Below are 25,147 nucleotides of genomic sequence, written 5' to 3'. Positions count from 1 at the left end.
CGCACCTCCATTTCCTACCTACCACCTCCTCCCGCCTCCTTGACTTGTCTATCTTCCCTGGACTGACCTATCCCCCCCTTACCTCCCCACCTATACTCTCCTCTCCACCTATCTTCTTTTCTCTCCATCTTTGGTCCGCCTCCCCCTCTCTCCCTATTTATTCCAGAACCCTCTCCCCATCCCCCTCTCTGATGAAGGGTCTAGGCCCGAAACATCAGCTTTTGTGCTCCTGAGATGCTGCTTGGCCTGCTGTGTTCATCCAGCTCCCCCATCCCCCTCTCTGATGAAGGGTCTAGGCCCGAAACATCAGCTTTTGTGCTCCTCAGATGCTGCTGGGCCTGCTGTGTTCATCCAGCTCCACCCTTTGTTTTCTTGGATTCTCCAGCATCTGCAGTTCCCATTATCACTCTTACTGCAATGTGCTTACTCCCATTATTAGGCTATCTAGTGTAACAACATGTTAGAAAGCTACATGCCAAGGTAATCATTCTTTCTGTTTTGAATCAGAAAGGTTTTGTTATAAGGCCCAATCCGAGACCTGAGCACGCAGTCTAGACCGATAGTTCAATGCAGTACTAAGGCAGTGCAGCTTTTTTGGAAATAGTGCACCAATTTCTAGAGAAGTGTGTCTCACAGGGTATGGTGTTAGACTTAGAATTAAATCTTGACGTTTTACAATCCTTTGGGCTCAAATTTGCTGGAATTGCAAAGAGATAACATACCTTGAGGGCAATTAAATCATTATGAAGCCTTCTGCAACTGTGGTGTGCAATACAAAAAAAGAGTGTGTCTCCTTAACCAATTAAGTTAAACAATTGAGAATTAAGCAGGAGATGTGGAGGAAGGATGAATTAGAGAGAGTGAATTTGGAACAAGTACAGAGCATGGAATCAACAGGGAAAGAGGGAATGGATGAAAAGAGAGTAAATAAAAGGAGAAACATCATCTCACTTACCCAACCAAGACTTTCTGCTTTTGTATTATTGTGTTTAAATTTGTTCATAGTCTTTGCTTTCGTATAATCAGTGAGTTTCTACAATCACGTGAAGTTTCTGCTCAGTCTAAATTAGAAAGACATCATCAAATTATTTATTTGAAAAGTATTGGTTTGCCACAAGTATTTTAGTAATTGTTTCTTAAACTGTTTAAATTTTTGATGTGCAGTCAAGCATTACATCCTCAGCTATTAATCACCAATGGCTACTCTCCCTTTATCGACTGCTATTTTATGTGACTGAACTAAGTCTAACTGTTGCCAGGGGAATTAAAATATAGGTGAATGAATGACCCAAGACAAGTGCTTCTAATCATGGAAAAGCAGAAATTCTCCACTTTTAGTCCATTTTAGAACTATAAACATTCATAAAGTACAAATGAGATACTGATTTTGTTTAAACAGTAAAAAGAAAGGCATTGAAAACGACCAGGAGACGCTGTTTGGAACTATGCCAAAAGACATTGGAAAAATATTTAGAAAAGCTTTAGAATATTTGTTACACATAATCATTTAAATCAGATCTGTGAGTTTCACATTTACCAGTAAAGTCTTACTCCCAATTTTCAGTTAATCTTTAACAACACTGATGTTTAGTTTCAAGTCCCATATTTCATCTTCAAGGTAGATTCCACAGGCTATAATTACAGTAAAACATAGATTTACATAGAAGTGACAAACATACTTTATGGAAAATTTTGCCCTTTGCTCCAATCGTTAGCTGAGAGAATTATGGCAATTTTTTTTTGCAAACTAAAAATGTGCAGTGTAGTTTGTGGATAACTCAGGACCATAAAGTCCCTGCTAAAGGACTTGCTGGGAAAAAAATCCCAATGCTCTCCCAAACTGAGGCAAGCTTCTCTTGTTTGAAGATAGGACTGGTTTGTCAGGCCTTTGTATTAATATTTTCATTTTAGAAGAATGCTGCAGGCCAATGATCCACACTGTGTGAGTTTGAGAATCTTGCTAGAACTGTTATAAAATGCCAACTTATCGAGAAAAGTAAATTGTTTCTAAGAAGCACCTGTGAGGTAACTTCCTTGAAGAGTTAAATACATAACATGTTATATGTTTTACTTTCGTAAATTTCTTCACCTAACTATTATAAATCACAGTCTTCATCAATCCCTTCAGGTAAAGACTTAACGAACAGATGTATATCTGGAGAATGAATCAAAAGCAATTCCAAGCATTTTGTGCTTGGCACGAACTACTGAAATTTTGAAAGTTAGGGCGTTTACATTTTTATTTTGACACAATAAGTACGTTTTTTCCAATATGTTTGAAATGCAGAGTCAAAGGTGAAGTCCAAATTCAACTGAAAAGTATGAATAATCTCTTCTTGCTTCTCAGAAATCTTTCTGCTAATCTTACATAAGAAATAGGAGCAGGATTTGACCACTCAGCCCCAGGAGTCTGCTCTGCCATTCAATCTGACCTTGGCTGATTTTCTGTCTCAGCAAAGTTCCCGTGCCTGCTCCCCATGTCCCTTGAGTCCCTGAGAATAAAATACTTACTGATCTCAGTATAGAACCTAATCAATGTTGGAGCATGAATAGCCCTCTGTGGCAGATGATCCATAAGCTACTCAAAGAAAACATTTCTGCTCATCCAGTCCTCAAAGCTTGACCTCATACATTGAAAGTGTGTTCCCTGGTTCTGGATTCCCAAGAAAATAATATGTCAGGCTAGATCCTAAAGATTACCTCTTGCTTCTCCAAAATTCACAGAGAATAAGTCAAATTTATTCTCCCTCTCATCATAAGATATTCACATCTCAAGGACCAAGGTAATAAATGTTTGCAGCACCGTCTCCAAAATATTCATAGCGTTGCTTTGAAAAAGAGACAAAAACTTCTTATGGAAACCTCCAATGTGGTCTCACTTAGGCTATGGACACTTGTAGCTCGACATTTTTATTCTTATACTTCTGTCCCTGTGAAATGAGGACCAATATTTAATTGCTTCCTAACTTCCTGCTTTCTGTATCTGTATACTAAGATTCTGTGCTCCTTGTACAAGAAGGAACATTTAGCATTTAGAAGATCTAAATTTTATAAAAAATTGTTATCTTATTTTCACTGTTGGAGTGAATAACCTCAAACAGCCTTATTCTATAGCATCTACTTATTATACTGCACCCACTACCTTGTTATCCACTCACTTAACCTGTTTGTAGCTCCTTGTAGCTTCTTTGCCTCCTCCTCACAGGCTACATTCCCACCTATCTTTGCATTGTTAGTAAACCTGGATACATTGCCCTCGATCTCCTTGCCTGAGTCATTGATATGGATAGTAGATAGTCAGATCACAGCACAGATTCTTTGGGCATTCCACTAGTTATCTAAAAGGTCCTGATTCTGCTTTCTCACTTTTTCCTATCCATTAGCCAACCCTCTGCCCAAATCCATGAGTTCTTATCTTGCATATTAACTACTTGTCTCACACCTAATTGAATGCTCCTTGGAAATCCAAATAAACTGCATTTGCTGCTTCTCTTCTATCTAAACTGCTTGTTAGTTCCTAGGAATTTGTTGACTCTTAATCCCCTAAAGTTTTTCTCTAAAGATTCTATTTGACTTCAATATTTTGCTCTTATTAGTCTCTTGTTGTACCCACTATTTCGTGTATGTAAGTTGTGTTTCCAACTGTAAAGACAGACACAAAGGGTGCATTTTCCCATTTTTGGCATAGGATTTTTTTTGGGTGAGATTCATAGTAAGCTGAGCATCATGGTCTACAGTCACTTTGCTCACACAATCTTTTTTCTCTTCAGCTCATTAAATAAATATCTGACCACTACGGCTCATGGAATTAAAGGATTTTCATGACACTGATACCACTAGCTCCACAGTACTTCAGGCGATGCAAACCACAAGCTGCTCTTCACGATCTGCTACATGCCTCTCAACACTGAGCACATGGCTGAGAAGGGCAAGTTATTGATTCATTTGTTGGAATTTCCCAAATAGTTTGTCAGGCTACTGACAGCAAATATTGGTGTTCTACATGCCAAGCACTTTAATATCAACATCAGGTCATTTGAGACATTCTATGCCTGCAAGTTCCAGACATTTTATAAGCTGACGTTTCCGCTTGGGAACCCTAAAATCTCCCCTTCCCCCACTGCATCCCAAAACCAGCCCAGCTCGTCCCCTCCCCCCACTGTATCCCAAGACCAGCCCAGCCTGTCTCTGCCTCCCTAACCTGTTCTTCCTCTCACCCATCCCTTCCTCCCACCTCAAGCCACACCTTCATTTCCTACCTGCTAACCTCATCTCGCCTCCTTGACCTGTCCGTCTTCCCTGGACTGACCTTTCCCCTCCCTACCTCCTCACCTATACTCTCCTCTCTACCTATCTTGTTTTCTCTCCATCTTTGGTCCGCCTCCCCCTCTCTCCCTATTTATTCCAGAACCCTCTCCCCATCCCCCTCTCTGATGAAGGGCCTAGGCCCGAAACGTAGGCTTTTGTGCTCCTGAGATGCTACTTGGCCTGCTCTGTTCATCCAGCTTCACACTTTGTTATCTTATAAGCTGAAGTGATGCTTTTATTTATAGTTGCCCATTGTCCCAGTAAGGTTGTATGGTGGCTGGGTGACAGGGGTTATCTGTTATCCTTATACGATGCCACATCATTGGGCCAAGAGGACTCAGAGTAGGGCTAAAATGAAGTACAGTACACATAAAGGCAAGAATAAGAATTAAACAAGCCAACGCGGTGATTAAAGGAAAGCTTTGGTGTCTGGCTAAGTCTCAGTGTGTCTTTCAGTATTTGACAAGAAATATGCATAAAGTAATATTTATCAGAAGCCCTGTGCAAGAAAGATCAGCCACTTCTCATCAAATTCTCAACGATCTAGGTACAATCTCCATTCCTAGTGGTTGCCCATCACTTCATAATCATAAACTTTACATCAGCACATTATTTGTTTCCTGTTGTCCAACAAGAAATCCAAATATCAAGCAATCTCAAGCAATAATTCCACTGACTTAATGTAACAAAATAGAGAGAACAATTATGTCTACTCCCACAATTCACAATTAGCCTAGGATATTTGCAGTGCAGTGCTAATGTCCTATCTCTGAGTCAGGGGACATGGTTCAAGCCCCAACTGCTCCACAAGTGTACTAAATAAAAACCAAAAGAACTGCAGATGCTGTAATTCAGAAACAGAATTTGCTGTGAAAACTCAGCAGGTCTGGCAGCATCTATGCAGAGAAATCAGAGTTCATGTAAGATATCAAAGTGTGGAGCTGGATGAACACAGCAGACCAAGCAGCACCTCAGGATCATAGGTTTGGTTCTGGGGAAGAGTCTCTTGACCCAAAACATTAACTCTGATATTTCTCCACAGATGCTGCCAGACCTGCTAAAATTTTCCTGCAAAATTTCTGTTTTTGCTCCAGAAGTGCGCCTGAACAGGCTGTTTAAAAATAATAACAAACATTCCCAGACCAAATTTATGCATTATCTCTATGTGCCACAAGAGGACCCAATATTTGAGATGCAAGTATCTACTACAAATTATTATGAACATCTTGGTATGGAGCTGATATATCAATTAGAACCTTAAGTCCTGGGATGACTATTGAACAGATGGATAGAGATATTTACAAGCTAGCCCTCTCCAAGCAGTTGCTAATGGAATACCATTAAGAAGAAGCTTCTTCAGGATGGGCAGCAATTATTGTACTTGCACGGAATTCTAGTCAACAGTGTTCAGTGGGATAATGGACTCCACAGAATCAAAAGATTCCTAAATTTCGAAGGAAGACAAAATTGCAATGTTGACTTATCCTTCTCAATCCAACTGACACTATTGCAACCTCAATGTCTTGGGCAGTCAATCTTCAATCATCACTGAAATTCAGCTTTTGTCCATGTTTGAATTGTCAGGAGCTGAGTGGACCTGGCAGAACCCAACTGGGCATCAGTGAGCAGGTTATAGCTGAGCAGGTGCTGCTTAACAGGACATTTGATGACACTTTCCATCATTTTACTGATGATGGAGAATAGACTAATGGGGCATTAGTTGGCTGGGTTGAATTTGTCCAGCTTTTTTGTACTGGACATACGCAGGCAATTTTCCACATGTTTGGGTAGTTTCCAGAATTGTGTCTGTACTGCAACTGCTTGACTAATGGTGCAACAATTTATGGATCAGACATCCATGACCAGAATGAAATCAAGAACAATAGCCTTTGCAATATTCAGTGCCATTGAGTGTTTCTTGATATGTAGATTGAATTGAATAGGCTGAGGACTGACATCTATGATGCTTTTAGCCTCTGGAGAGGGCCGAGATGGATCATTCGCTGACGAAGAGATATTTGTGGAGTCTTCTCCTCCAATGCTTTGTTTAATTGTCCATCACAATTCACAACTGGTCTGCACAGTTCAGATTTGATCCATTGGATATGGGATCACTTAGCTCTATCAAACATTTGCTGCTTATGTTGTCTTGCACTCAAGTAGCACTATTTAGTTGTAATGAGTAGCTACACCAGGTTGATGCTTTGTTTTTAGTTATGCCTGATGCTGCTCCTGACGTACCCTCCTACGCTCTTCAATGAGCCATGGTTGATCCCTGGTTTGATGGTAACGATAGAGTGGGATCATAAGGTTGCAGAGAGTGTTGGAGAATGATTCTGCTGCATCTGATGTCCTACAACACCACATGATGCCCAGTCTTGAGTGGTTGGATCTGTCTGAAGTCTATTCATTTAGCACAGTGATGGTGTCACACATGGTGGACAGTATTCTCACTGTGAAGAGGGGATTTCACCTCCACAAGATGAATTTTTTGCGGTCACTATTACTGATACTATCTTGGACAGTTCCTTAGAGGAATGAAGATTTGGAAGATATGTGAGGATGATGTCAAGTATAGTTTACATGTTGTTAGTTCCGTCACCACCTGCTGCAGACCCAGCCTCGCAGCTATGTCCTTTAGGACTTGGCCAGCTCAGTCAGTAGTAGTGCTGCTAGGGTGGTCTAGGTGAAGAAAAGTGAAGACCCTCATCCATCATAATTCTGTTCCCTTGGAGCCCTTGGTGCTTCCTCCAAGTGGTGTTCAATACGGAGGAGTACTGATTCATCAGATGAGGGATGTGACTATCAGCAGGAAGTTACCTTGCTTTCATTTGACCTGATGCCATGAGATTCATTGGGTTCAGAATCAAAATTGAAAACTTCCAGGACAACTCCCTCATGACTGTATACCACTGTGATGCCATAGGACATACCCAGGAATGGTAACGACATTGTGTAGGACATTGTTTGTAAGATATGGTTCCTTGCGTATGACTATATCAGATTGTTGCTCAACTAGTGTGTGAAATAGCTCTCCCAATTGTTACGAAGTTGAATATAGTATTTGTGGATTGGAATGCAGGACGTTAGAATTTGTCCTGCAGAAGAATGCATGGTTCCTTTAAAAGATGATGTATTTTTCAATAAAAGGTCTGCAGACAGCAGCAGATGCACAGAGAGTTCTTGCAATTGAAACATTGTATCAAAAGACTATAAGGTTAACAGGCAAAAGAACATTTTTATCAAGACAACAGGTTTTTGAATTTAGCCAATTAATTTCAACCCTAGATACCTAAGCCCAATTGAATTTACATCTGATAGTTTTGACAACCTTGGACCAATCCTATTGTAAGAAATTAATTGGTCATCAAGGGGAGAAAAGAAAATCGGTGTAAGAGTCAACTGTAATCTGCCAAAAGAACAGCTCTCAGCTATAGAAGAAAGAATAACTGGCTCTCACAGAAATCTATAAGCTTTCAGAAGAAGCACCATCTAAATAAAGATGCTATAACACTCTTAGCTAATATTCATCACATGAATTTGATGGAGGAGGATATTCCTGACTGAGGACAGCAGAGAAAACAAAGAACATTCCAGAAGACTTATCCTGGCTATAATTTTGAGACATTAAGTTTTAATTTTTTTTATTACTTTCATTTATATAAGTGGGTCTTACATCTATTGGGACAGCATGCCAATTAGAATTTTATTTCATTTGGGAATAGTTAGTGGTTAAGGGTGAATTGTTTGGTTTGTCAGTAGCTCTGTGAATTTGTTATCTGTTAGAGTTAGATAAATAACTATCTACTTGTTGGTTATAGAGTGACTGTCAGGAATTAATTTTATTTCATCTCTCCTTCACAACAAATTGGGAGGTGAGAGGCAGGTTATACAATTTGTCACATTTCCTGTAACAGATTACGAGGGAAGGTAAGTTTCTCTAGGGGTTTTGGCTTTCATAGTAAGGGCATCCAACCTTTCTGTTGTTATGCAAATTTGGTACAAGATGTTACTCAGGAGGACTTTATAGAGTCAACCTGGCTGTGTTTGTATTGTTGTTACTGGTCCTTAAGTCAATGTTTGTTGGTCTGTCCATTTTCATTCCTGTCTTGAGACTTTCTAGTGATTGATGCAGCTGAGTGGCTTTCTAGGCCATTTCAGAGGGCAGCTAAGAGTTGACTACATTGCTGTGTGCCTGGAGTCACATGGAGACCAATACAGGTAAGGGCAGCTGTTGCTCTCCCTAAAGAATGGTAGTGAGAGAGATGGGTTTTTATGGCAAGCAACAATGGCTTCATAATCATCACTGGGCTATTAATTCAATTATTAATTTTTTTTATTATTGATTTCACATTCCACCAACTGGTAAAGTGACCAGCATCTCTGGATTAGTTGCCCAGCAACAATGCAACTAGGCAATCACTTCCTCCTCTTTTAAGGAAAAGATTTCCTTCTACATAGTGACTCTTGACTTGGTTCTTCTTTCTCTGCAGGCTGTGAAGGCTCATTTACAGGTGTAGAATTGCAAGGGGAGCTGCTGGGCTTATCCCTGTCATGGCCTTTTCACTTTCAGGCAATCAGTGAGAACAATAGGTGAAAGCTTACAGTCAGAGTAAAGAGGCAGCCTTCCTCACAAATCTCCATGATTTATCCCCACAGAAGTTAGCCTTGCACCTAGGGTCCAAGGAGCATGTGCTCCATATGGTTCTGCATTGCTTTTTGCCAACATAAACAGGAGCTTGGAGATATTTACTACAGCAGGACTATCTTCTAGCCTGACCAAACCCGCTCCTATGCACCGTAGACAGCCTGAGAGGTGGACCAAGATAATGTCAATTTTGAGGAGGCCTCTCACTACAACTCCCACCCTCACCCCCACAACCCAACTGCATGAGCCTTCCCCTTCATTCTTTGTCTTTTGCATAAGGAGATGCCGCATATAAAGTAACAGCTTATAGTCCTAGAGACTGTGTGTCTTGGTGAACGTGAGAGGTGAGGTTTTGCTATGGAGGTTCTCTCAACCTCCATTGACACATATTGATACAAGACAGATCACAAAATACCAACTGGGTCTCAAATGTATTCTCAGTTAGTACTTCATGAGTTCAGGTCAGAACCGGATGTTGTGAGGTAGCATTTTGAAAAACAGTTCTCCCAGGCATTGAAATAACAAGGAGTAAAGCTGCATCAATACTGCTTGGCCTGCTGTTTCATGCAGATTTACACCTTGTTATTTCAGATTCTCCAGCATCTGCAGTTCCTACTATCTCTCAGGCATTGGTTCAGTTAAGATCAGCACAGCCCAGCAATGGAACTCAACTGTTCCCCAGCATACAATATACTTTCACTCAGTGCTTCAAGAGATCAGGTTACAATTGGGCTGTGAACTACTCTTTTAATTCAGTTGCTAAATTAGCTGAATGAATTTAATTGACAACACTTAAAGAGACTTTGTAACTGAAGAAGATTCACAAGTCAAAGTTACAAATTCAAATTAAAATGTGGTTTTTGGCCCACCAATCACAGAACATCTCAAACATACCAGGGACACTGCATACTGCCTCTCCAGTTATGGACGTAACCACCAAAGAGGGACAGGAAGTCAACCTTTATGGCCCGTTCAATTACCTATTGACTGGGCCCGTTTGTGCTCACCTTGGCCATGCCCAAGAGCAGGCTCACAAGGAGATATCCGGTCTGCTCACCCCCCACCTCACTCAACAGCCAAATATCAGGAAAACGGGTCTGACGTGCAGATAAAATTTGAGGAGCATCCCCCTCATGAGGTGAAAAAGAGTTTGCAGTTTATTGCATCCCATGTATACGTGGAATACAAACTCTTCTGGGCAACAAAAGCTACAGTTGGCCTGGCAAACCATGAGCCAATTTAACCTTATATTGCATGGGACTGCTGCATGCAACATCATGAGTGCTATACCTTTGATGGAAGAAAGAAGGAATCCTATGTGGAGATTAATTGGGGAAGGGTGGGTATGGAAGCTGCTACCTCAAATGGTAGAATGGAATGTCACATTGTGCCCAGACAGTTGATGGAAGAGGAAGTGAAGAGGGTGCAGCAGCAGCCCACATAGGAATCCCTTCTGTTCTAAGAAGAACAACATGGAGGAAATTCCTATGTGCAGGTTCACATTGCAAGGCATTGATTCCTACGGGGGTTTACAGAACCCAGAGCCATTATGAAGCTCTGCCCTTATGGTGGCCAGTTCAGGTGGGGGTCCCCACTGCATTCTTGAGCCATGTTGATGCCAGGACTGCCTTCAGGGCTGAGTGCCACAGTTTTGAGGTGAAAGTTGGCATTGGCAGTGAGCTGAATACTGCATAATGTGGGGCATGTTGTATTGCTGGTTAGGTATGAATTGAAAGCAGATTGATAGCACTGTATAATTACTGTACTTCTGACTGTGAAAATAGCCCTTTACATGAACTTATCTTTCAGTCATGAACTCAACCCTCTTTCAAAAAGACTGCAACTTATTCCTCCCACTCTGGGTACTACATTGGGCATGTTGAAGGTTTATTTTGCAGTTGAGTTTTGGATTAATATGGTCTGCCATGGAGTTTGTATTTCCTACAGCTCTGCCTATGACCTATGATATCACTGCGTTCTGTACCTTCTGTACTGAATTCAATCCTATTTCCCTGATGAAGCTTCATTCTCTTTCTGTTTTACCCCTGAGGTCCTTGATGCTAAGATCCTGATGCCCTGGCTGGCCTTGCATCCTCCTCATATCCAGGCAACAGGGACTATGACTTGCCATGAACCTCCCCCACTACTTCGAGACCACAGAGTTGCCTCTCCTATCCTATGAGATGCTGTCCTACTTTATTTATGTGGCCTTTATGACTGTGAACATTTTCTCAGCTGGTGAGTAAAACTAGGCAGTCCCCAAGCTTAAGGTGCCCACAGCCTCGATGGAGCCTTGCAAGAAGCCTAGGAGTCCACCATTTTTTGTACAAAACCACTCCCAATTCCCTGAACTGAATTTATAAGACACTGATTCCCCAAACAAGAATGATTTTTCTTGACTTCCAGGAGTGGCTGTTTCCAATCCCTGGACTGAAAAGACTCTAATACCTGGATTTGTTTTAAACGAGTCATCTGACTGATCATGGCCAACTCCCTAGGCTAGAAATAGCTCAATCCCTGGACTGCCTGTCATGGCTCTTTCTCACTGTTTGGAGGCCACACACAAACCATTCACACTCCCATTGTCATGTTCTTCATACAACTGCAGTGTATTTGTTTTGCACATCGCTGGCATATACATTACCTCTGACAGTGATTCAGCACCATGTATATACACCCCTTTCCCACTGATGCCTCTCATTTCCATAAAACAACATGCTACTGTCTTGCCTTCTGTGTTAAAGTATTGGTCAAAGCCTCAACTTGCATCTTGGATAACTACTCTGACTGACACTGTGAGACAGAAACTACTGGCTGAACCTTCATACTAAGCTGACCCTGCGAATCACAAGCTAATACATTGTCATTCTCCAGTCAGGTTCAATGATAGGTCAGAGACTTATGCTGCTTTTGATCCGTTGGACATGCCTACAATTGTAGGGTTAACTGCAAAAATAAGGTAACAAGCAATGAGAAGATTCTGCTCATCACAGTAAAAGCTATTTATTCAACAGTGACAGAAGACTAAATGCTTGGTTAATGCAGTCTAATTTCGGAAGTGTAGAGTATCTCCTTTGGGCAGAAGCTAATTGGGAAGTCGACATTAATTATGGTGCGGGTAAATACGAGATTCTGCAGAAATTAATTCTAATGCAGTTAATGATCTACAAATGTATGTTTATAAACTTCCTGATAACTGAATGTTGAGAAAGCTACAATTGTAGCTGCAAGGCCTTGGTGGGACCATATCTCTGGAGTGTTGTGTGCAGTTTTGGTCTCCTTACCGTAGAAAAGATGTTTTGTCTATAGAGTGAGTGTAACAAAGGTTTGCCAGACTGATTACTGATGTACAAAGAGAGACTAGATCAGTTAAGACTTCATTCACTGGAGCTTAGAAGAATGATCACAATCTCACAGAGATCTATAAGATTTAAAAGGACCATACAGAATAAATACATAACGGATGTTTCTGATGATTGAGGTAACCAGAACCAAAGGTCACAATCTATGGTAGGGGGCAAGCCATTTAGGACTTAAGATGGGGAGAAATGTCTTCACTCAGAGAGTGGTGGGTCTGTGGAACTCTTTGCCACAGGAAAGTTACGGCCAAAATATTGAATACTTGGAGGAATGAGTTAGATATAGCTCTTATGGCTAAGGGGATCAAAGCATATGGGGAGAAAGTAGGGAACGGGTACTGAGTTGGACAATCAGCCATGATCGTATTGAATAGCAGACCAGGTTTGAAGGCCTGAATGGCCCATTCTAGCTCCCAGTTTCTATGTTTTTGTGAAAAGCTAACTTGTTGTCTAAGTAGTGAAAATGTATCTTGACAATGGCCATCTGATTCTTGGACTCTTGCCTAAGTAAAGCATCTCACTTACCATTTTTTGTTCTACTTCAAGGAGTGGGAAATTGTGCCTGTAGTTACATTCACCTCCAGTATTTAGTTATCTCTCAACGCACAACTAGAAAGGAACTGGTTACCATGTTCCTCAAATGATGATGATGGTATATTATAGGGCTTTTAAAAAAAACACAAGTTGAGTGCGTTGAGAGAGAGAGAGAGACAGGCAATAAAAATGGGCATCAGGACTTTTCCTATATCTGGTAGATTTGACATTTAATTTAGAAATTGTATTAGTATCTGATTATTCAATCCCTGTATATAATAACGAATGTAAAAACTGAAATATTTTACATCATTATTCTCTGTATTCTTATTTTTGAGAATAATTTCGCTATAAATTCTTCCAAAGTAATTATATAGTTTCCCATGACACAGTTGTCTGTGTTTATGGTGCAAATTCCATAGACTCAACGAACCCTGTGTGACTGGTGGTGCAAAAGAACTATTTATTTTTGTATTGAAGACCTAGAGAAAACAAGCATCAGTGGTAATGTGTCTTGAGCTCTGTTTAAGTATTATTTTGTCAGGAAATATTTCCCTTCATCTCGTTTGGATTTAAACTTCACGGATGCCAGCCCTTTAGCAAACGATTATCGTTTATGCACAACCCTTGTAATGAATTTTGTAAGACCATTTGACTTATGCGATCATCAAACTTGAACCCAATCCTGTTGCCATTTGGTGTCCAATAGGAGTGACTGGATTACAATTAAAATTGGGGAGTCAGCCTTTCTTCATCTTCTACCCTGTTATAAGCCTCTTAGTCGAATTGTATCACATTTAAGACCACTTCGGCTAAGATCACCGTGATTGACATGGACCAGTATAGGCTAGAACTGCAATCTGAAATCTTAATCATATGCCTTAATTGCATCCCATGCAGCATGCCCGTTGACCATGACGTCAGGGAAGATCTTGAAAAATATTCTTAATACAGGAATAAAGGCACAGCAAGTGACATTATGACCAGGTGTCATGTATGCTCTTGGTGTCAGGGATGCCAATCAGGAATTTCTGATTGAAAAGTTACAAGCTGAAGTGTGGAATTTCCTGACGTGCATTATTATCATGTGCTTACAGCACTGATAATGAAATGCTGTCCAAGCTAATTACCAGTTGTACTGTTCCTTGACTGTGTGTGTATTGCTTGGCAGTTTCAGAGTTCCCATTTCAAGGTTTGAAGATGGATGAAGGCAGAGCGGTAGACGTTGCCTATGTGGAATTCAGCAAAGCGTTCAACAAGGTTCCGCGTGGTAGACTAATTAGTAAAGTTAGATCTCGTTGGATCCAGGAAGAGCTAGCCAGTTGGGTGCAAAACTGGCTTGAACACTGGAGACACAGGGTAGAAAGTTGCTTTTCACACTGGAGGCCTGTGACCACCGGTGTGCTGCAAGGATTGGTGCTGGTTCCGCTGCTTTTCATCATTCATATAAATGATTTGGATGTGAACATGGGAGGTATGGTTAGCAAGTTTGCAGATCACACCAAAATAGGTGGCGTAGTGAACAGTGAATAAGATTATCTCAGAGTACAACGGAACATTGTTCAGATGGGCCGCGGGTTGATGAACAACAGATGGAGTCTAACTTAGACAAATGTGAGGTGTTGCATTTTGATAAATCAAACCAGGGCAGGACTTATACAATTAGTGTTAGGGTCCTGGGGAGTTTTTGCCAAAATAAAGAGAATAAGGGTACAGGTGCTTAGCTCCTAGAAAGTAGGGTTACAGGCAGACAGGGAGGTGAAGAAGGTGTTTGGTACATTTGCCTTTATTGGTCATAACATTGAGTATAGGAGTTGGGACGTCACTCGTAGCTGAACAGGACATTGGTGAGGTCACTTTTAGAACACGGCTTATAATTCTGGTCGCCATTCTATAGGAAAGATGTTGCTAAACTTGAGAGGGTGGAGAAAAGATTTACAAGGGTGTTGCTGGGATTTGAGGGTTTGAGTTATGAGGAGTAGCTGAATAGGCTGGGGTTTTTTTCCCTGGAGCATAGGAGGCAGAGGGGGTGACATTATAGAAGTTCATAAAACCATGAACGGTATGAATAGGGTGAATAGCAAAGATTTTTTTTCTGTGAGTAGGAGAGTCCAGACTAGACAGCATTAGTTTAAGGAGAGAAGGGAAGGATTTAAAAAGGATCTGATGGGTAACTTTTTCACGTGGAGGCTGGCGCGTGTATGGAACGAGCTGCCAGAGGAAGTGATGGGGATGGGTACAATTACAACATTTAAAAGACATCTGGATGGGTATGTGAATAGAAAGGGTTTAGAGGGAAATGAGATGGCAAATGCTGGCAAATGAGTTTAGGTCAAATTAGTATGTTTGATTGGCAAGGACTGAAGGGTCTGTTTCCATGCTGTAAGACTCAATGATCCTATAAGAGGTGTTTTGTTAAACTAGTTAAAAATTGAAATTGAAATTTTAACTTTTCTCATTTAACTTACTGTAAAATAAATCACAAGTTAGTCACAATTCAATAGAAGCAGTCTGTCAGTGGTAGTTAACAGTTGAAAGTAAATCAGCTATTGTTGTCTATGTGAGTACAATTTCCTCCTCTCATCCTGAAACTAAAACTTTGATTCCAATTTTTAACTTTGTCTCACCTTCACACAATTCATCTCTGGCTTTCACCTTCCCTTTTCATCTTTGCTTTCTCCATTTATGGGAATGGGCTATCAACAATTATTTATCACAAGCTCACTCACTTTCATAACTACATCAACTACATTACTTCACACCTTACTTTCTGCAAGGACACCAGTCTGTTTTTTTCATTTTCTTGAGGTATACAGGACCAGCTATAAATCATTCAACCCATTGATCCTGCCCACCAAACAGTATGATCACAACTAATCAAACACTTTAATGACTTTTACTCACTCCATTTCCACAACCGTGTACACCATTAGCAATCAGGAATCTATCAATCTCTACCTTAAACATACTCAAAGACTGAACTGCAAAAGGTTAACAATCTCTGAGTGAAATATTTTTTGCTTAACGCAGACCTAAATGTCATTCCCCTTATTTGCAAATTGTGCCCCGGTTCTCAACTCTCCAACTAGAAATTACTGTGTCTACCTTGTCAATATTTTTCAATATTTTGTAAGTTTGTAAGTGACATCAGTTGTGACTGTACAACTTCTAACCCAGTATTTCCCCTATGTCTTCCTTTCTTCCCTACATACCCCCACCATGACTGATTGAATCCCCTTCTGTTCTGGCCAATTCCCTACACTTCTGCTCTCATCCCTAACCCTACCTCCCAGAATCACAGCAGGGTTCTCCTCATCCTTCCTTTTCACCCACCAGCTTCAGCATTCGATGGTTCACCCTCCACTATTTCCACCACCTCCAACCCAAAGCTACTGCCAAATACATTTTCATCTCCATCCCATCTCAGCATTCTTAAAGGATTGTTTTCTTCACAACACCTTGGCCCACTCATCAATCAACCCCAGCACCACATTCTACTTTCATGGCACCTTTCTGTACAAATAGAGGAAATACAACATCTACAACTGTGTCTCACCTCGTTGCTCAAGATTGCAAGCACTCCTTTCAGATAAAGCAGTGATTCACTTGTAATTCACCCCCATTTAGCATTTTGAATTCATACGTCATGATAAGGAGAGCCAACATTGGATCAGCTGAGTGTGCTAAACTTTCTACAATCTATTGTAATTAGTGTTTGGCAGCAAAGACCACTTCAAGCCAACAAAGATTCCAATGCATTACGCAATTGCTATCACCACATTAGGAGACCTGGATAGTATTGTCCTTCCTGAAGCATTCAAGCAAAACCTGTGCAAAATTACCATTAATGGACTAAATAACTGCCTAAGAAACATCTCTTCCCATCAGGTCCCGTTTTTCTCAGCTCCAAATGATGAATGTCCAGGGAATCACAAAGAAAATGCTTCAAGGATGCTTCTGAAAATCTCCATGAAGCATAGCAGCATTGATGGCAATTACTAGGAGCAGCCTGCCACCACTTATTTAAATGCCAACAACTTTTCCATCAAGCTGCATCATGCTTTGAACCACATTTTGATGATGCAGCAGAGTGGCAGCAGAAGGAAAGAAGAGGAAATAATTCCTTTGACTCAGATCCCACTGCCTTGTGGGGCATCCAAACCAAGTGCTCGTAGATCTATGGGTTGAGAAGTTGTGTCACATGAAGACCCATGGCAGAAACTTACAACCCCGAGTATCTGTCGACCTTGGACTTGGGACAGCTAACAATGATGGTCTCCCTGTCTAAGGACGAATATATGCTTACCTCAGAGACCTTGTAATGAAGGTCCACTGGATTGATTATTGGGGTGACAGAGCTGATGTCGTAAGATAATTTGAGCAAGCTGATCCTGTACTTTCTGGATATTAAAAAGAAATGACAGGTGGTCTTTTGAAAATATGCAAAATTCTGAGAGTGTTCAGCAGGGTAGATGTTGTGAAGTTATTCCCTGTTGCTGGAGATTCTAGGACTAAGGAGCATATTGTCAGGAAAAGACATCAGCCGTTTAGGAGTGAAACAAGGGGAAGTGTCTTTATTCAGAGTGTTGTGAATTTATGGAATTTGCTTCCCTCGTGGCCCGTGGATTGGTAGATTTATGACCTTGAAGGGAGCCTTGGGGTTTGGGTGGAACATTGGACTGAGGTCAACGATCATCCATGATCATATTAAATCACAAATCTCACCCAAGGGACTGGAAGGCTCCCCCTTCCCAATTTCTTATGCTCTTATTTCCATTCAAGTTATCATGTTCCAGTTTGATGCTTTCAAAAGCAATTGACTCCATGTGTACATCCGATAAATGTTAAATAATTTCACAGCAAAGATTTGCAAACCTGCATCTGAAGGGAAATACATCCTTGCTCGTTTTTGTGTATTGATATTATAGAGTCATTCTGGTTAAATGGTCTAATGTTAAAGACAACATACAAAGGCAATCATTCCTTGTCAATCCTCTTAGAGAAGTTGTTCAGTTGTTTCTTTCCTAAATGAGATTTGACAGATGTTCCAACACGTTGTACTTCATTATTATCTAATTACAAAAAGTGACATAATTTCAACGCAATATTAGGCAAGATTAGAATCCTAGAAAAACTATAGGCACATGTCTCAACAAAGCTCAAATTACATATAAATTATGAAGAATTTTTATATATCTGAACTGTTCATTTGATGTTATTGACTACGAGCTATCCATTTATGGATTTATTTTTGCAACACATTTTGTTGTTTCCTTTCCTTGATGAATGGACAGAATGTGCATCTAAAAAAGCTCAGCAGGCCTGGCAGCATCTGTGAAGAAAAGAAATCAGAGTTAATGTTAACTCTGATTCTTTTCTTTACAGATGCTGCCAGATGTGCTGAGCTGTATCAGCAACTTCTGTTTTTGTTCCTGATTCACAGCATCCGCAGTTCTTTCAGCTTCTATAATGTGCACCTGAGTGGGGATGATTTTTTTACATGTTCCCACTGTTCTTAGTGTGCTACAGTGAAGTACGTCAAACAACCAGGGAACCATCGAGTTTTAACAGAACGGGAAGACTCCCTACAGCCCATCATGCCTGTGCTGGTCAATCAGTATCGACCTATTTTTATCCCATTTTCCACCAGATTACCAGTGGCCTTGTATGCCACGGTGTTTCAATTTTGAAATGTTTTAAAGTTCCTACCTCTTCCACTCTTTCAGACAGTGAATTTTAGATGCCCACCACCCTTGAGGAGAGAACACCTTTCCTCAGATCCCCTGTACACTTTTTGCTCCCGATCCTAAAACTGTGCTCCCTGGCTATTTACCCTTCTACTAAGGGGTAAAGTTTCTCCCTAAACACCCTTACAATGCCCCTCAATCAGAATACTTCTCAGCCTCTCTGCTCAAAGGAAAGCAACTTTATCCTATCTGTCTCCTACCCTATCTTTGGACTACGGGGAGAGTGCAGGGAAGTGGAGTTGAAATGCCCATCAGCCATGATTAAATGGTGGAGTGGACTCGATGGGCCGAATGGCCTTACTTCCACTCCTATGTCTTATGGTCTTATGGCCTAAATTGCCCATAGTGGTCTCTCTTCCTAGCTGAATCAGTCCAGCCCACGCAATATCCTGCTGAATCTCCTCTGCACCCTCTCAATTGCAAGCACATCCTTCCTTTAGGACAGTGTCCAGAATAGCACACAGATTCCAGCTACAACCTAATTAACTTTATATACAGCCCCATCATAACCTCCCTGATCATAGTGTCCTACAGCACAGAAACAGGCCCTTCAGTCCAACCAGTGCATACCAAACATAATCCCAAACTAAACTAGCCCCACTTGCCTACTTGTGGTCCATATCCCTCCAAATCTTTCCTATTCATGTACTTATCCAAATGTGTTTTAAACACTGTAATTGTACCCGTATCCATCACTTCCTCAGGAAGTTCATTCCACACGCAAACCACCCTCTGTGTAAAAAAATTGCCCCAATGTCTTTTTTCAGTCAGTCTCCTCTCACTTTAAGATTGTGTCCCCTACCCTTGAAATCCTCCATCCGAGGACAAAAGACAATTAACACTGACTCTATCCATAACCATCACTATTTTATAAGCTTCTATAAGGTTGCCTCTCAACATCCTATGCTCCAGTAAAAAAAGTCCCAGCATATCCAGCCTTTCTTTATAACTCAAATCTCCACACCTAGCAACATCCTTGTACGTCTCTTTTAAAACATTTCCAATTTAATAATAGAACATACAACATAGAACGGTACAGCACAGCACAGGCCATTCAGCCCACGATGTTGTGCTGACCTATTATCCTACTAAGATCAATCTACCCTGCATGCTCTACATTTTACTATCCTCCGTGTGCCTATCCAAGAGTTGCTTAAAAGTCTCTAAAGTATCTAATTCCACTACCACTGCGGGCAGAACATTCCACACGCCCACCACTCTCTGTGTAAAGAACCTACCTCTGACATCTCCCCTATACCTTCCTCCAATCACCTTAAAATTACGCTTCTGTGTAATAGTCATTTCTGCTCTGGGAGAAAGTCTTTGACTATCCACTCTATCTATGCCTCTCATCATCTTGTACACCTCAATCAAGTCACCCCTCATCCTTCTTTGCTCCAGTGATAAAAGCCCTAGCTCCCTCCACCTTTCCTTAAAAGGCCTGCCCTCCAGTCCAGGCAGCATCCTGGTAAATCTCCTCTGCACCCATATTTTCAATACCTTGACTAATATGCACAAATATCAACATGTATGCATAATCACCTTACCTACCTAGGGCAGTACGGTGGCTCAATTGTCAGCACCACTGCCTGATAGCAGTAGGGGCCTGGTTTCAATTCCACCCTCGGGTGACTGTCTGTGTGGAGTTTGCATGTTTTCCCTGTGTCTATGTGGGTTTATGCCAGGTGTTCTGGTTTCCCCTCACAGTCCAAAGTTGTGCAGGCTAGGTGGATTGAATATGCTAAATTGCCCACAGTGTCCAGGGGTGTGTTAATTAGGTGGAATAGACATGGGCAAAAGTAAGGTTACAGGGAAAGGAAAGGGAGATGGGTCTGGATGGGATGCTCTTAGGAGGGGCAGCATAGACTTATTGGGCTGAATGGCCTGTTACCACACTATAGGGATTCAATGGCTCTATCCTGTTATCTTCAAGAATCTACGGACACGAACATAAAGGTCTCTCTGATCCTTTGTGCTTTCTGGGGTTCTACCTTACTACATGCGTTCCCTTATCTTGTTACTGCTCCCAAAATACATCACCTTTCCAGAATTAAATTCAGCTCATCTGACTCACACATCTGTATTTCCTCGTATTCTAAAGAAAGCCTCCTCTATATTTAATGCACTAACAATTTTTGCATCATTTGTGATCTTACTGATCACATGGCCTCGGATATTTCAATCTGTTCTGATTGCAAGTCAGACTATACAGTGGTGAGGGACCTCATAGAATTTATCCTGTAAGTAGGTGAATTTTCAACCTAAACTACTCTAGCTTTCTCACTTCTTCAAGACATATCTTAAAAATTATATCTTTATCTAACTTATGGTTACCTGCCCTAATATCTCTTCATTTGAGTTACCATAATTTTTTGTGGAATTAAGTTTTGTTGAATGGGCTATATAAATGCAAGTTGATGTCGGCAGTTTGTCCCTGAGGAGCATTACAGCTCAGCTTTGTTGTGCCCCAACTTGACATGTAAGCATGTGCATTTCCCAGAACAAGGAGATCCTGTTTCTCGATCAACAGTTAATATTGGACAGTAATACAGACAAAACTAACTAAAACAGAAAACACATTGCAAAAAAGAAACAGAATCAGATGATTATAGATAAAAAGAAGTTCCCAACAAAACTTGGATTTCACTTAAAAAGCCAAAATTATTTAACACCAAAAGGGCACATATGTTCCCTAATCTGCTACAATGGCAAAAAGAAAGATCCCTGGAGAGTTTCATAGGTCAGCTTTTAACATTGCTGTTTGTTATTTTAGCATAGCTGTAGTTTAGATTTCACAATTATACAGTAATAAAAAAGGCATTCCATAGTTTAGATTTTCACTTTGATAAAACAGAGGGATTGATGTCTTTGAATTACCGTGCACATGTGATTTTTCCAGAAGCTGGACTTTGTCTGTAAGTAATGTCATGTTGATAATGGTACCAGCTCCTAACAGTTTAAAACCAAACCTTTGGCTTTCCTTATTTAGTAAACAAAGCCTTTAAAAGAAACAGACTGAAGGTGTTATTATTTCATGTTAAAGAAGATCATGATAACGATCCTGCGCCCCTATTTTTCTTAAAAGCACGCATCCTTGTTGACAATGATCTATGGCTGACACAACTTATTTATTCTTTGTTTAAGCTAAAACAGCACAATATGTGCAGTCAGCATACTAAATATAACAAAAAGTACAGGTGATAATTTACTCACAATTGCATCTTGCTCAAGAAACGAATAAAGTATGCTTCTCTAGTGACAACTAACAATATTACATTATCTGCATTTGTAAATAAATACAAACAGATTAAATGTTTTTTATCGACAAAGAGTTCTGTGAAATGAAACATTGTTTTTCAGTATATTAATGTCAGGTATACTTATGTTGATTTGTATTGGGTGCCTTTGGTATTAACAAAATTTAACATCCAACAATACCTTGCAAGGCTGGGTGGAACTGTGACATAGATAAGTAAAAAGTGACACATTTGGTCATAAGAATAGGAAGCTGTATATTAGTTGGAAAATAATGGTGGGATTTTTACTGAGGTGTCAGGAATCCAACACACAGATAAATTCCACGTCACCACTCCACACAGAACTACTTTGTTCTTATAACATGGATTTTAAATATATAAAGGCTAGTTGGCCAGAAGGCAGTTTTGGCACCCAATTTGTGGTAACAAGCTCCTCTGGGAAATCTGATACCACAGCAAAGGTCAAGCTGGCAGTTGCCATTACCTTTCTGACTAGAGCAGGCAGCTCCTGTGAAGGTCCTGGAGGTCAAATGAGGTGGGTACTGATTCTACGTAACAAATGATGGGCCAGCATCTTGGCCAATGACACCTGGTCCCAAAGATTTTTTTCATAAACAATCGCAGAGAAATTTATTTGGACCCTGTGGTAAACCCAATAATCACAAGCCTACATGATTGATTGGAAGACAAATGCCTCTTATCAATCTTCTCAAAACTTTCTTCATGAGATTGAAATCCAGAAAATACCAACGGGACTAAGCTTTCCAAGAGCTACCCTCACCCAGTCCCTTTGAAAATCCTTTCGCCAATGTCTAAGTGCAAAGAGGAGCAGAATGATCTGGATGCTGATACATAAGTCACTAGAATTAGTGAACAAAAACAAAGTTGCTGGAAAAGCTTAGCAGGTCTTGGTCAGACTTGCTGAGCTTTTCCAGCAACTTTGTTTTTGTTCCTGATTTACAGTATCCTCAGTTTTTTTCATTTTTGTTTACTAGAATTGGTATTTCAGGTTAATACGATCATATGAAGAAAAGCAAACAAAATACAGGGCCTCATTTTCAGACGGGTAGAATTAAAAATAAAACGGTTATTTTAAACTTGTTCAAACCTTAGTTAAACTCGGAGTACAATAAACAATTGAAGTCTCCATATTATAAAAAGGGTGTAGAGACACGCAGCTGGACAGTTTTTGGACAGCAGCCATGCTTTCTGTTCACTTAACAATCTCTGTTCACTCTCCAGCAACTCCCAATTGAAGCATGTGCCCAACTTGAGGCGCACCAGTACCAGGCAATGTTTAATTTAAAAAATGGTCACAGCCTTAGCAGTTAGGTCAGCGGGCATGGAGGAAGCTGTTGAAAGTCTCCCTGGAGCAATATCCCCTTGGCCATTGGAACATCGAAATAGGGGTAGGCCATTCAGCCCCTTGAGCCTGTTCCACGCTGAAGCTTGGCCTGCTTCTAGGTGCTGACTCTGATCATTGACTTTGTAATCACCTTGAGGAGCTTACACGCTGTTTGTGGGTGAGTACTTGTTTCATTCTCAGCCTGGCTGTGGAGGGATATGCTGCCAACTGGTCCTCAACAAAGTCCCAGTTTGCCTCAATTTCTGCTGATCTATCAGGGCAAAGGTCTTGCCCCTTGTTGCAGGAGAGGTGTTTTTAAGGGAAGTGATGGTGTAGCGGAATTATCATTGAACTGTTAATCCAGAGACTCAGTTAATGTTCCAGAGACCCAGGTTCAAATCCTGCCATGGCAGATGGAGTCTGAATTCAATAAAAATTGGAATTAAGAGTCTAATGTTTACAAGATCGTGATCAAAATGAGCACTTGGGGACAGACCAGGCCTGAGAAGCTGAATGGCCTATTTTTGTTCCTATGACCAAGGGGATATTATTCCAGGGAGACTTTGAACATCTGCCCGGTGACTTACCTTTTAAAGCTAAATACTTGAATATTGTTTGGTGTTGGTATGCCTGAAGTTGGACACACCAAACGATGATGGCAAATCCATTGTCAAGTTTTGGAAAACCCCATCTGGGTCACTAATGTCCTTTAGGAAAGGAAAGGGCCATCCTTACCTGGTCTGGACTGCATGTGACTCTAAACTCATAGCAATGTGGTTGACTCTTAACTGCCCTCTGGAATTAGGGATGAACAATAAATGCTGACCTAGCCAGTGATGCCCACATCCCATAAATGAATGTAAAAAAAGGAGAACTTTGCAAGCAATGTGAAAGAGAACAAAGGAGGAATGATGGTGTGGGTGGAATAGGAATGTGTGGGGACTGCAGTATATCCCTAATGAACAGAAGGCTTTTCAACTGCGGGGAACCCTCTGCTCATGTTATAGGATATAGTGAGAGTAATGTGATACAGCTATAGACCAGTGCATGACCAGCTATCCAGCTATCACTGAACCACATTTTTGTCTCTGTATCGAAGATGAAGAATGTAGTTAAGCTTGTATTTTTCGTGTTAACTAACTAGGAGTAGAGGAAGTAGGTATGAAGGGTGATGTTGATATGTGGAGGAGTAGGGGCAGCTCAAGCAGAAATGATAGGAAATCATTCACATTGACAGCAACTTGTCCCAAACAGGGCTCCATGGTCATAGATATTAATTGGATGCCAAGGTAATCATAGATCGATTAAATTTCTTGGAGAATGTTTTAGGCCCCTTAGAAGGAAAGCTAATTGGGAATCCCAGATCCTATACTATTTATTATATTGTCTGTCCTCTTCAGCTTAAGATATTCCTAAAATGCTGGTACTGTGAATGCTGGCTCATCTGATCTAATGAAAGTGAAATCTCCATGAATCCACCAATCTCTGATTTGGCCCAAAAGCTCCTGTATTTCCAGCCTTTAGTCATTAGAGTGTCCTGATGTGCTTCACCTTAGTAGTTCTTCCTTCTGGGCTTGGCCATTACATAGATTAGGAACAGAATTTCACATTCAGCTACATAACCAATCCAGAAAATGTTAATACCTGCAGCTCTTAAAAGAGCAATCAGTAGATCACAGCCCTAAAAGTCTTCAGTCAGGTGTTGTGAGGAAAGGAAATTATGTTCTGATGGATTCCAACCAGTGGCAACATCATGGAGCTGATTCAAAGAAAAATACAAGATTTGGCTGGCTTCGGTTCCAGGAGATACTGCCTGGAATTTTAGAATTTTATTCCAGAAGGTAAGTTTCCGGATGTCTCTGAATTTTAAAAAAAGAAGTAAATATGGAACAGCTCTCAGAGCCACGTATAATCCTCATGCTCCATTATGCCAATTCACACCAGCTTAG

This window comes from Stegostoma tigrinum, chromosome 8 (assembly GCF_030684315.1).
Source record: "Stegostoma tigrinum isolate sSteTig4 chromosome 8, sSteTig4.hap1, whole genome shotgun sequence".
In the NCBI taxonomy this organism is placed as follows: Eukaryota; Metazoa; Chordata; class Chondrichthyes; order Orectolobiformes; family Stegostomatidae; genus Stegostoma; species Stegostoma tigrinum.
Note: the sequence above shows the minus strand (reverse complement) of the source record.